Source organism: Siniperca chuatsi, linkage group LG12 (assembly GCF_020085105.1).
Source record: "Siniperca chuatsi isolate FFG_IHB_CAS linkage group LG12, ASM2008510v1, whole genome shotgun sequence".
Taxonomy (NCBI): domain Eukaryota; kingdom Metazoa; phylum Chordata; class Actinopteri; order Centrarchiformes; family Sinipercidae; genus Siniperca; species Siniperca chuatsi.
The window spans coordinates 4,686,708-4,700,092 of record NC_058053.1 but is presented as its reverse complement, the minus strand read 5'-3'; the positions used below and the strand labels follow the sequence as shown (position 1 = coordinate 4,700,092).

General features: G+C 39.5%; 1 long non-coding RNA gene across 1 annotated transcript; it reads left to right on the top strand.

The window, feature by feature from the left end:
• Positions 1 to 10,044: 10,044 nt before the first annotated feature.
• LOC122885552 lies at positions 10,045 to 13,015 on the top strand. The gene is made up of 4 exons (XR_006380138.1): positions 10,045 to 10,655; positions 10,980 to 11,149; positions 11,430 to 11,575; positions 12,316 to 13,015. It is a non-coding gene; the product is annotated as an uncharacterized LOC122885552 (long non-coding RNA).
• Positions 13,016 to 13,385: the final 370 nt, after the last annotated feature.

Sequence of the window (13,385 nt, the reverse complement as noted above, 5' to 3'; positions counted from 1 at the left end):
GAGTAAACTTTTTTTTCAGCATTTTTCAACCAACATTACATGTTAACACTGCCTAATATAGGCTAAGTTCAGTTGGATTCTCTTAGCCCTGTGGTTGTGCAAACTCCTTATTAATTATCCTGTAGCTATATTGTTCCTTGATTTCCAACCATTTAATATAGTAATAAAGTGGTCTTTTTTAATGTTCTCTTGTGTTTTGTAATGTTTTCTTTGACTAACATTTTTTGTATTGACTTCAAATGTAAGATCTTTCACTTCACTGTGAGGAAAGAACTTCAGTTTGGTTTCTAAGCCGTTTACTGCAAACCGCATTATTCCTTTTTCATTAGCCTCATCATGAACCTTCATGGCAATAAACTTGAATGACTAAAGTGGTGCAAGCCGAGCCTGTTTATTACAATCTTAACTGAGAAGGATTAAAAGTGAGTGGTGTGGGTTACTTCAAATAAGTGCAGCGTGTCCACAGGAATTGAATTATAAAACCTCTTCTCACCTTGCCTGGTAACCCGAACCCCAAACTTTACATTGAGAAATGTGGAGCTGGCACAAACAGATAATCTCCCTCCTCACATTTACCACAAACCACATGCTGCCTGCTCTCAGGACCACATTCTCCAGTCCTTTACTTTAGCCAACTGAACATACATTCCCACCTCTCCTGCTGAACAAGATGAGCAATTACACAAAACCCCTTAATGTGGGAGCAGAGTAATTTACAGCCATGACAAATATGAGGAGATGGAGGCCTAATCTCAGCTCCAGAGATTTAGTCATTCAAGCCCTCATTGCCCTTATTTTTATTTTCTGTCAGCTGGTAAAATAAAATGATCTATTCATATTGTGTTTCACCACAGTCTAATGTGGGTGTTATGATTGGTATCTTTCTTAACCAAGAGTAAACTTAGCTCTGAATTACTGTTGTTCATCTTGTTTGAGGCCTTAGGAATTGAGAGATCACCCTTGGATCAAACTATGTGGCCTCATATGAATTTCTCCCTCAATAATTTTACTGTGGGCCTTGTCCTCCTTGTCACCCATTCTGGTAATGGGATCCTATCTTCTCCTGACATATCTTGAGCACACTCATACTCAAACTGTTTAAATCATAAAAGTGCAGAGCTCCTGTCAGTTTCAGTGTTTCGGCCTCCCAGGCCGTTCTCATTCTCAGGGGGTCATGCGTTGTATACAGACGCACATGGTACCCTTTAGCGTCTGTATGGGACGCACAGGGCTGCCAGAAAGCCTTAAGGAAGTCAGATAATGTAGTATAAAGAGTGAGAAAGTCCACCTGTGGAGGAGGTAGGTGGATGGCACAAACAAACACGGACTGTCACCCAGGGGACCAGGGTTCGTGTCCACGTGACGTCACTTACGTCACAAGACTACCTATCTAAGTAGTTTTGTTGTCTAAACCTAACCAACACATGACTTAGAAGTCACATGACTTCCCACTACCTAACCAAGTAGTTTCTGAAGGCGTCTCCTACAGACACTAAAGGGTACCATGTCTGTATAGACGCACATGGTATAACATGAGGGGCATGACAAAATGTCGGTACATGACGCCCTGGGAATGAGAACGGGTTGGGCCTCCAGCATGTTTGAACTTGAATGATTCTTCTGTAGTTCTCTCTCTCTGCAGGCCTGTAAATATGATTATATGAGGGTAAATAAAAACATGGTCAGCTCTCAGATTGTTTTTATCCATGAAATGTGTAGATTCTACTATAAATGCTGGCCCAAGGATTTTGGGCCAGCCACTAAATTGATGACCTTATTGAGATTTGGGGGATTTTAGTTTATCCAACATTGTCCTCACAGGGTTCTCTCCAGTTTTTTTGTTTTTATATTGACAGAAAAAGTTTGGTTCTCACCTCAGATTGACTTGCAGGGCTAGCAAGAGAAATTATGACATTTGTAAAAAGATATATTTTATTTGAAAGCGATTGTTGGTTCGTGATCAGTCGGGGGATTTAAGATCTCAGAACATCTGAAACCAAAACTGATTATTTTTTCTTGATGTGGCAAGAATGAGTTTGAAGTGAAACATTCAGATGTTCCAACACAGTGCACCACATCTGTCCACTTTTGTCTTTTCATTTGTTTTCCCTTCAGCATGTTTTCCAACATCAGCCCAGTACCTATAGACTTGCACATGCCTCTAAAGTCTCCCTTGGATGAGTAAATGCTGCACTTGCCATGGAATGGAAACTTTGAGGGTTGTGGGTGATAGCAAATAAAAGTATCAATCTGGTGAGTTGATTTTTGGACGGTTTCTTCTCCCTCCCAGAACCAACCTTCATCTGAGAGCAGCAGCAAATCCACCCTGAAGACAGTGCTTCCATGCAGGCCTCTCACCCTGCAGCAGCATGCTTACACGCATCTGAGATGCTCTCATGTGGGAGTGCAGGCATTACTCTCTCTCCATTACTTGCAAAACACTTTTTTGCTTTCCCATCAGTAACCATAGAAATTGTGCATATTATTATTTTCCATAATCAATCAAAGGCAAAGTTAGACTCCAGTTAGACTGTGTGCTCCGGCCTTTAGGGGAACAGGGATTTTCCGTTCCTTGCTGAGTTCAACTAATTAGCTATTTATTTATTCACATCGATCACATGCTTTCTACCAGCACCATTATGTTCTTGTGAATTCAACACAAGATAAACCTGGATTTCTGGGAAGGTAGGCATGGGGTGGCCACATTATTTAATTTCCTGTCAAACATCTGTGTTTTTAGATTAGATTTGGTGTTTGCTCAGCATTATTCTTCACAAACAATAAGAAATAACAGAGCAAATGGAGCAGTAGCCAAAAAGACACAATAATTCAAAAAAGACAACATTTATGAAAGGTTTTATCAATTGGTGGTAACCATCTTTTCTCTCACTCCTGCTCTCTTTGTCTCCCTTCCTCTTCAAATGTTGCAGCAGGATTGTGTGTTGGATTTGTTTTGGATGTTACACTGTCCTTGCTGTGTTTTGATATACCGGATCTCGCTGTGAGCTGCCCTCATGTTTCTTGAACTTCACACAGTTGTCTTTCCCAGGTTTTATAAGCTGAAGCGTCGTGGGAAAACCCACTGACCGTCCTTTCATCTTTTCTCTTAGCATTTTCTCTCTTATACTTTTATTAATACACATTTTAGAAACGTTTTCCACCCTTCCTTCCCATAACTACCTCATCCTTATCTACCTTATCTTTATTGTTGTTTCCTGCTCCATCTTTTGTGCCTTTTTTTCTGAGTCATTCTCTGCTTTATCTCCATTACTTGCATGTCGCCATCACACACCGCCTGGAATAAGTAGAAAAATGCACGTTATGCCATGCTTCTACCAGGGGTCATGGTATTGAGTCCGTAGCCTGTGAGTCATTCTTTTCACTAAGGGATGATGTCATCCCCAAATGCTGTTGAAAAGTTACCTGATTCGAGGCATTCACCCATGGCAGACTCCATGATAAAAACGCTGAGCAGTTAGGACTGTCTTTAAAATTGCATAGCCCTACTTTTTCCCCAATTCCCATCTTTTCTGCCATCACTTGCTCTCTCTCTTTCTCTCCTACAGTAATGGTCTTGCTTCGTTCACTCAGCAGCATGCTATATGCTCCAAGGCCAGATGGTCTGATTTAGGTGGCATGCTGAGGGAACTGAAACAATATGAATATTTCACTCCATGGCTTATATACTGTGTGTGCGAGAGAGGAAGGGACTGACCATTTACAGGCATGTTTGTGCACCAGAATGCATGAGTCTACGTATGGGTTGAGAAAGAGGCACAGCAGACATAGCTAAATGATGGCCTCATAGACAAAGCCTGTCTCCTCTTGGAATGACATGCTATGACCAACTATAGGAATTCATTCTCTCAAGCTAGCGGTGGATTTCTCACCAGAAGTAGACTCATTGCTGGGTCAAAGTTCATTTCACACAGCCAGCTGGTATATGGGCCATGCATGAGTTCCTTAACAGCAGCTGTGTTTACATCCAGATTAGATAGATACAGGAAAACAGGTCGCAGTCCTGCAACTGTGTCTTCTTCCCCTCTCTGGCTTTCATCTCACCCCTATGCTGTATGTTCCAGAACAACACCTTGTCTTAAAAGGTTTATCCCCTTCAAGCACCTTGACTTTACTGAAATGATGACAGGAAGCGTCACTGTTTTATTGTCTATGTTCTGTGGCTCCTTGGCCATCATTGTTTGAAACACCTGCAGTATGTGTGCACATGACTCAGAGATGCTACAGTTTATTTGATTGTGCAGATAGATACATAGATCTGATAGCACTGGAATTTGTGCAGTAATATAAAGCAGCATGACTTTTCATGATGCAGATTTTCCAAAATGTTAACAACTACGCTAAAAACACTGGAGGTGTAGGTAGTTTTAAGTTTGATATTCAGACATTTAGCAAAGTTAATCAAAACGAAAGATTTGTTGTCAGTGCAAGATAAAGGTCTTTTAAACTCATGATTCAATACTGAAGCCTATAGTGGCACCTTGTGTGACATCCATGAAAACTGAAGTAAGGGACCATCATAAAAGTACATGCAAAATGGGCAAGATCAGCTGAACAGACTTTTGTCAACAGCATTTTCATTGTATTATATTTCATTCACTTCACACCAACTTTATTTTCATCTGGAGCTCTTCTCATTGTATGCACACAGATTAAATGCAATGTGGCCTAATGAGCTACTATGGCCCATTTTTAGGGACCGTGAATGCAAAATGGACAATAGAGCTTTTCATATTTTGTCAATAGCTTACTCATTTTTATCATAGACACTTCAGACCAACTTTACTTTCATCGTGTACACAACTTCCATTTTTTTATTATTATTCACTATGCCTCAATGCAATTTGGAGTTGTATTTTCCCACTGTTAAAACTTCCCATTCTATTTCCATTACTCGTTTCTGAAAAATTCATCGTGACACAGCTTTTATTAACAGAAAAAAAGAGGTGGGAATTGTCAAAATGATTTTTTAAAATCCCTGTAATGTTCTTTGACTTTACTATAGATGTTAGAGTTCCCTTTCCCCTTGGAAAACTTTAAAGCCATTGAGGCAAGAGTGATGAATGTCCTCATAACCACAGTAGATTTCAGAGCTTCGCAGAGGAAGCGCAATCAAGCCAAGACGGCTCAGAAAGCCGCTGAGAGGTGAGAGTGCTGCCCTTAGTCTGACAACCGAAAGAAGTCATTAAAAACACCCAATATGTTATGGTTAAGAACTTGAAAGCATAGCAAGCATGTTATGTTTATTATGCACTGCAAGGAAACACAATTTGCAAGGGGTCACGGGGAAAACACTGAGCCTCAGATCGGTCTCAAACAAGAGAGAACTGGGGAGGAGAAACGTTTGAGGATGGCAGAAGCAATTAGCTTCCTCAGGCTACTCAAAGTTCAGTTGTTTTATATTTCCAATTCAGCCAGGCAGTGAATGAGGAACACCATCACTCCCTTTCAAATAAAGTTCACCCCCTGTGCCATTGACACTCATAAAAGGCATGCATGACTCATATACAATTAGAACAAATCTGATGGTTTCAAAGAGTGAAACTGAATGTCTGAATGTCCATGAACAGAGCCCAAGTCGTTGTCACCAATTTATTAACTCCAGCAAATACTTATTACACCCATAACGCAGATGCATGTGTTTCTTATTGAGGGGTCCTCACCCTTCAAATGTGTGACCTCACATAATTATCCCACAACAAGGCAATAAAGGACATCTGCAATGATATACAATGTGATTTTTGTAAAGCGTAATGTAAAGGGATACTGTGTCCACTTAGGGGCCTATCAGAAGTCAAAAAGAGAGGATATGGAAAATGACTGATTGAAAAAAAAAGAGAACACTTTTCAAAAAACACTACAACTCCCAATTTTACTTTGTCTCGATGTCAGTTTTCCTCATTTGTCTTTTTTTCCTCACTGTTATTTTACTGCAAACCGTGGTTCCATGCTGCCTCCCTCCTCCTCTTCCTTCCTTCTTCAACTGCCGTCAGCCCCATTCCCTCACCACCACCCCAAGCCTCTGCAGCCCCTCCCCCGACCCCCTCCGCCCAGTGCATTTTACTTTTCCAGCTGTTAGTAATCATGCAGGTGCCTGATTGGCTGACAAGCCCAGCTGCTGGCTGATGGGAAGGCCTATGCACATCCAGCTGTTGGAAGGAAGATGGACTCTAGTCAAAAGGAAAAGGTGACAATCACACACCCCTCCCATACACCCCCAACACACACACAGCCATGACTCCAGTTGGAAGGGATTAAAATGACCAACTTCCCCCCTCCCACCCTACCTCCTGTTAATCATCATCAGTATCATCATCATTAATATTATTTTGCTAAACTTCATGCGGGACAGAGCAGGCTTGTCAAAGACTGGGGTAGGGAGGGGATGGGGCTTAGCTCAGCTACCATTAAACATGTGACCTCATGTCGTAGGCACATCATCGCTTTGGTGATGTGCAGAGTGTGTGGAGTGTCCACGTCTTTGTCTGCATCCCTTGCACATGGGCATGTGTGCTAGGGCATGTGTGCAAAATCTGAACAGAGCCAAAGGATCTTGGGCAGATCTTAAAAGGCTTGGTTGGTCTCCTACTGTCAGCCCATAGGTGGGCTCTACAATTCTTCCAACATTACCGATCATATCTCTCTACAGCCCCTGAACAAATAGTGAAGCTTGTGGGAGGGCCCCCGGTGGCTTTCTTATCCAGTAAATTCCATTACAGGGAACTCACATTGTTCCTTAATATGGCTTCAGCACAGTCTCGTAAAAATTTCAGATTGCATGTTGTGGACAAGAGTAATATAATGTCTGTTCCCCCACCATGATGAACTACATGACACTAGAATAAACTGGACTATGTAGCAACAGGATGAATTGGACATACAATATTGCCTGTTAATTCTAAAGTTAATTAACATTTACATTTAGTTAAAGCTCCACTAATCAATATTTTCTATATATACAAGGATCAATGTGAACCCACAGAGCATTGAAGCCCAATGCAGAAACCCTGCTCAACTTTTTAGCATTTGTTAGCTCAATGCTTTGGAAACCCCATTTTCAGCAGCAGCAGGTATGTGTTTGAAGCAAAAGAGCTGCAATTAAGCCATTGTAACCTGCCAAGCACCAAACAGCAGACAGCTAGCGTCTAGCTGGTCAAACATCAAGCAACTACAAGCACAGGCATTTTTCTTGTTGGTTGAGATCAAAACAGAGCTAAAAGGAAAGGGAACTCAGGTGACCACAACTCCAAATGAATGCTAATGTTGCTCCGTGTCTGCTATATGTGTAATTACGCAATTGTTAGCTAATAAGTGTTAGCACAAAAATATTACAATGTGACAGTATGTTAAAATCAAATTAAAGCAGCAATAATTGATCTTTTTGAGCTTGTGAGAGCAGCAGAACAAGCTGTGAACACAACATTGACATATTATCACTGTATAGGCCTAAAGTTATTGCCACAAATTAGTTAGCACAGATTTGCCTAATTATCCAGCAGCCACTGATCAACATTAACACATTTAGAGTCGTGTTTCTGACCACCCTACAAATAGAAGTCTTAAGAGTCCAACTTTCACTCTACTTTTAGCCCTATTTTGTTCTCCATCATCTCGTGACAAAATATCTGTCTCGCTAGTTATTAAATGCACCTCTCTCTTTAATAGCTAGTCGCTTATGTTGTCTGTCTGCTGTTTAGTGCTGGGCAGCTAGCATACAGACGGTTCATCAGAGCTTTAATCAAAGAAAATAGCTGCCTGCTGAGCAGAGGCATCATGCAAGCCAAAATTCTGGGTGGAGGGGGCACAATTAGAGTCGGGGCATGGGGGTCCTTCCCCAGAACAAAAAAGAAAAGAATGATGCCATTTTCTGCAATTTGACATTACATACATAGACATACATACACAGTTTGTATAGCCCAGTAATCTCCGACTTTACATTAGGGTAAATACTGTATATTTAGAGTTTTTTATGTCAGTTATTTTTGCTGTTATGGTTATTCACTCACTTATTCACTCTCTTCTACACTAGCTTCTACACTGCTGCCACTTTTCTGAAAAAGAGCTAAATCTTGTCTGCTTCACCCAAAAATTTTATGGGGCATAAATTCACATAAAAAGACAATATCCACAATGCAAATGAATATGGAGAGCATAGACAATACAACCACAGATGAAAGGAACCTGGCAACATGGTTGCTGTATTTTCAAACACAATTCATAGGAAGCAGCACGAGTACAGATGAGACTGTGCTGACATCACATGGCAGTGTCTGCTCCATTGCCAATAAAAGCTCAGACTGAGCAGTAGTAACCTATTTTCCAAACTGCTCAGTCTCCTCGAAAGATCCATCATCATCATCACTAGTCAGACATATAACATATACATAACTATACATATGACCTATAAACTGAAATATTAATCCATCAATAGATAGTTAAATCTAAAAAGGGATTTACAAAAATGACATTAAAACAGTCAAAAAGTACATCATTTTAAAATACATCATTGTATTCATAAATAAATAATGGAATTTCACAATCTAATTGAAAATCTTAAAATAGAAATTAATTACTGGATTCATATATTGAATTAAGACTACAGATATTAATCAGGCATTTAAAAGAGCAACTTCCTTTGCCATTTGCATCTCCATTTCCCTGCTGCTTTTCCTTTTCCTATTAGCTATTTGATTTGCTTAGTCATTTAGCGTCTCCATTTAGTGTCTCCGTGACACTTTGGGCCTTGCACTGGTAAAACGAGGTAAAACAATGCAAATTAGCTGTGATGTAACAAGCTCTCTGATTGGTTAGAGAGCTGTCTCATACTGTTGTTAGAGGCTCTGGGCCCATGTTGACTCTGCCTCTGCTCAGTGTGCGGTAGTGAGTGGTAGGGAGTCTGAGCGGCTGTAATCTAGCGAGTCGGTCTGTTTTTGGTGGTTTTACAGTTGATTTCAAGAAATAAATTTTAAATTTTGTGTTTGCTACAACCACTGTCATGGTGGAAAATAAGTCAAAAGACAATGCTAAATTTAGTTCAGTTCTTTCACAGAAAGGTTGTACTGTAAGTGAAGTCGTCCTGTACAGGGCAAGTTTTTCTTATTTACCCAGTAATCAAAAAGCTGCCCCTATCACAATGGATCAAATGACTATGTAGACTGTAAAAGGAGCTGCTGGTAGTGATGAAATCATAGATAATTATTATTCAACTCTGCAGTTCCCCTCAGCTCTACAGAGCATTTTAACATCTTTTGGATTGTTTTGATTTTATTGCCCACAACGTTAATGTTTTGGTTCAGTCTCACTGCTGTCATAAGCGTTTCCTACCTCAGCAGCAGTGGCTTCATGCCCATTCAAGCCAGATTTTTAATATCTGGATTTTTTATATTATTTTATATTGTATTTCATTACTATTGTTTGTTTTTTTAAAATATGTAGTTATTCTCATTTTATATTATGAGCCAAACATATTCTTCTAATTATGTCATAGATCATACCTCAAAAAGTCACCCCATGAAAATCCTACACTTGGCTATTATTGCTCCCCCCCACCTCTAGTTATATCAGTGTGTGTAGTATGGAGGACAACAAGTGTCACGGAAATAGTAATAAAGTATTTCATTAATTAATAAGTCATTGCACAGTAAAAATAGGCATTAATAAATGTATTTACGAATTCATTTATTATCTATAAAAAAATTGACTAAATTACAGTAATTCCTTATTTGATATTTTAATGATCAATAAAAAGAAGAATTATAAAAAGATTTTACAAATGAAATATTAATCCATCAATTAATAGTTGAATTTATAAAGAGATTTACAAAAACAACATTAAAACAGTCAATAAGTACTTCATTTTAAAATACATTAATGAATTCATAAATAAATAATAATTTGAAAAATCAATTTGAAAATGCAGTTTGAAAAGCGAAATAAATTATTGGATTTACAAATTGAATTTAGAATACAGATTTTATTCAGGCATTTAAAAGGGCATTCCATTTGCATTTCCATTTCCCCGCTGCTTTTCCTTATCCTATTAGCTATTCCATTTGCTTAGTCATTTAGTGTCTCCATTTAGCATCTCCTTTTAAGTTTCTTTGACACTTTGGGCCTTGTGAGGTAAAACAATGCAAATTACCTGCAATATAACAAGCTGTGTCTCGTACTGTAGTTAGAGGCTGTGGAGCCTCTGCTCATTGTGCGGTAGTCGGTGGTAGTGAGTCTGTAATCTAGCGAGTCGGCCTGTTTTCTGAAGTTTTACATTTGATTTCACCATTTTACATCATGGCCAATTATTGTGTTTGCAAATTGTACAAACTCAGCCTGTCAAGACATCGAGTCCACTGTTTTCTAACAGAAAAAGGTTGCTAACTAGCTAGCTTTGGTGCGTGTGGTTGCAGGTCAAGAGATAGGACTTTACTGCTGCATCTGTAATGGAAAACCGCTGTCGTGTTCGACGCTCATTTTAGACAGGAGGATCATGTTCCCGGTGACATGATGGAGTTCAGGATGGAATAACAAAGCCAGGACCGTGTGAGACTGACAGCTGCTGCGGTTACTTCAGTACACACAGCTGCTTCATCAGGTCCACAGTCAGCAGGCCTCTGGTAACGTTACTACCACCGGCGGAAAATGTGAGCTGTGCATCATAAGTCATGTTTTCTTATGCTTGTTAACTTCCAGATGATTCAGCATAATGATTTCAATAATGAGAAGCAATGTATGGGAAGTTTTTGTTGTTGTAAAGCAGCGTAGCTATCTCGTAAAACCCCGCAGCTGAAAAGGCATCATGGCTAACGTTAGCTAGCATTAGTATCCTATTTTGTAAAACCTACATGAGAAGACATAATCAGCAAACATTAGAACCCTGAAGTCTAGTTACACCTTGGTGACTTTGTTTACACAGCTAATACATTTATAATTTATTTTCATGTGGTGTAATGTTGGTGCGGTATCAGGTTTTGGGAGATACTACAAGTAATGAAGGGACAGATCAGATGCACCCACACCCAGCGCTGCAGTGCTTATAGACCTATAGCAAGAGGCCTTCTCTCCACTGGCTCCTCAGCCTCCATCTGTGCTTCACTGTGGCTCACAGTGTGACCTCAAACCTTTCCGTGTTCATCAGGTAGTGTAACTTTACTCTTATATCTAGCATTAGCTGTACTTGTTCTATATTAGAAACACCTCTGTATGATGCAGTCCAGTACAACTCAACACTTTGACTGTGACCTCAATAATCAACAACAATTGAATTAACACATCTCAGACTGAATGTCAGCAAAAACTGAGCATTGTAAGCTTCGTACAGGTAGGTGTTATGGCAGGGCTGTTGATAGTTTAGTTAAGGTTGGCTGTTGTCATAATTACATTTTCTTTTGTAACATTTTGTTTCTGTTCTGAAACAGGTCTACAGAAAACTTGAACCTGAAGCTGTGGAGGTGAGCCATTATCAACCACCTGTACTGGACTGCAGCTTCCACTAATCTCCACTAATGGAGATCCAGATGTGATGGTGTTCAGAACATCCATGAAGATGGCACGTTGGAACCAGGTACAACATACCTTGTACAGTATGTATGTGACTGAAAATGATCTTCAGTGGTGCTGGTTGGTGCTTGGTTTATTTTGGTTCCAGTGCACTCCAGCCATAAAATATTGTGGTGGTTAATGTCCCAGACTGTGCCAAGAATTGCTTGCATTGTTATTTTATAATGGAGATGCAACACACCAAAATTTGTAGAGTAAAGATGTAGTAGTAGTAAATCACAGGTAATTGTACAGAGTAAAAATTATGTTTTGAAAAAAGTGTTAAATTCACCAGCTCCATCATGTATGAATCTTTTTTATCTGCTGTTTCAGCCCAACAGGCATTTTCAGAGTAAAAACAGATGAACAAGGCGTTATAAAAATCACAAAAAAACATTATAACCCTCATGAAGATAAAATTTATTGTAGGGCTGTTGTATTGGACTGCATTACTTTTAGCTTGGTGTACCTAATAAACTGGAACTAAGTATTTATTTTATTTGAATATTCTGTCCTGTCATTTGCTAATGGTATTTTTTAGCGTTGCCTCAACACTTCACACAATACAAGTAAAATTAGGTTTTACATGTATATGTTGTCTCTACTTCTGGGTGTATTCACATATGCACTTGTGAACTGCATAATCTGTCTTTTCTACAGGCTTCTCCTGGCAGCCCTGCATTTCAACTACAATGGCAACTGAGAGGTTGCTGTGATGGTGAGGTGTTTTATACTGTATACATTTTTTTCCCTTCCTCTCCCCAGCATATGCATCGGCCCTCATGGAGTCTCTGAGAGAGGGCTACGCCAGGTCACCAAAGGCTCTACGAGAGAGAAGTGCTGTCTTGTCCTACACTGCTCCTGCCCCCCTTTCCAGATCCTGCCAGAAGATCACCACGGATGAAGCAGTTGGCCTGTATCTTGCACGGTTTTCACTGTTTAACAGAGGACATTAATGTGAAACCAGCACAGATGTTTTGGTTCCCAGTTTTCAGGTTGAGATTATTATGAGTCAAGACAAAGGCAGATCAGTCCCACAATTCATATTCATATTATCCTCGGCCAAAGACATACTCAGTCACATTTGTTTATTTGTGAGATATATCAAAACCTGGTACGAAAGATTTTGATGAAAACTGGTCAACAATTTAGGCCACAGGCCAAGGATAGAGTGACTAGTTTTTGTTGCTTTGTTTTTTGTTTCAAAAGTTTTCTCAACATTGCAAGAGAGCATTTTGAACATTTCCCCTGTTTACTTTGCTTATTGCACTGTAGAGCCAGATGCTAATTAAAACATTTTCTATTAATAAAATATTGAGGATTGTACAGCTTTAGTTGGAAGTATGCTTTCTGAGTGCTTTCTATTTTTAAATGGGTCAGTTGGTATTTTTTTCTTTTGACCATATACAGTGGTGTGAAAAAGTGTTTTCCCCCTTCCTGATTTCTTATTTTTTTTGCATGTTTGTCACACTTAAATGTTTCCAATCATCAAACAAATTTAAATATTAGTCTAAGATAACACAAGTAAAGACAAAATGCTGTTTTTAAATGAAGGTTGTTATTATTAAGGGAAAACAAAATCCAAACCTACATGGCCCTGTGTGAAAAAGTGATTGCCCCCTAAACCTAATAACTGGTTGGGCCACCCTTAGCAACAACAACTGCAATCAAGCCTTTGTGAAAACTTGCAATGAGTCTTTTACAGCGCTGTGGAGGAATTTTGGCCCACTCATCTTTGCAGAATTGTTGTAATCCAGCCACATTGGAGGGTTTTCGAGCATGAACTGCCTTTTTAAGGTCATGCCACAGCATCTCAATAGGATTCAGGTCAGGAC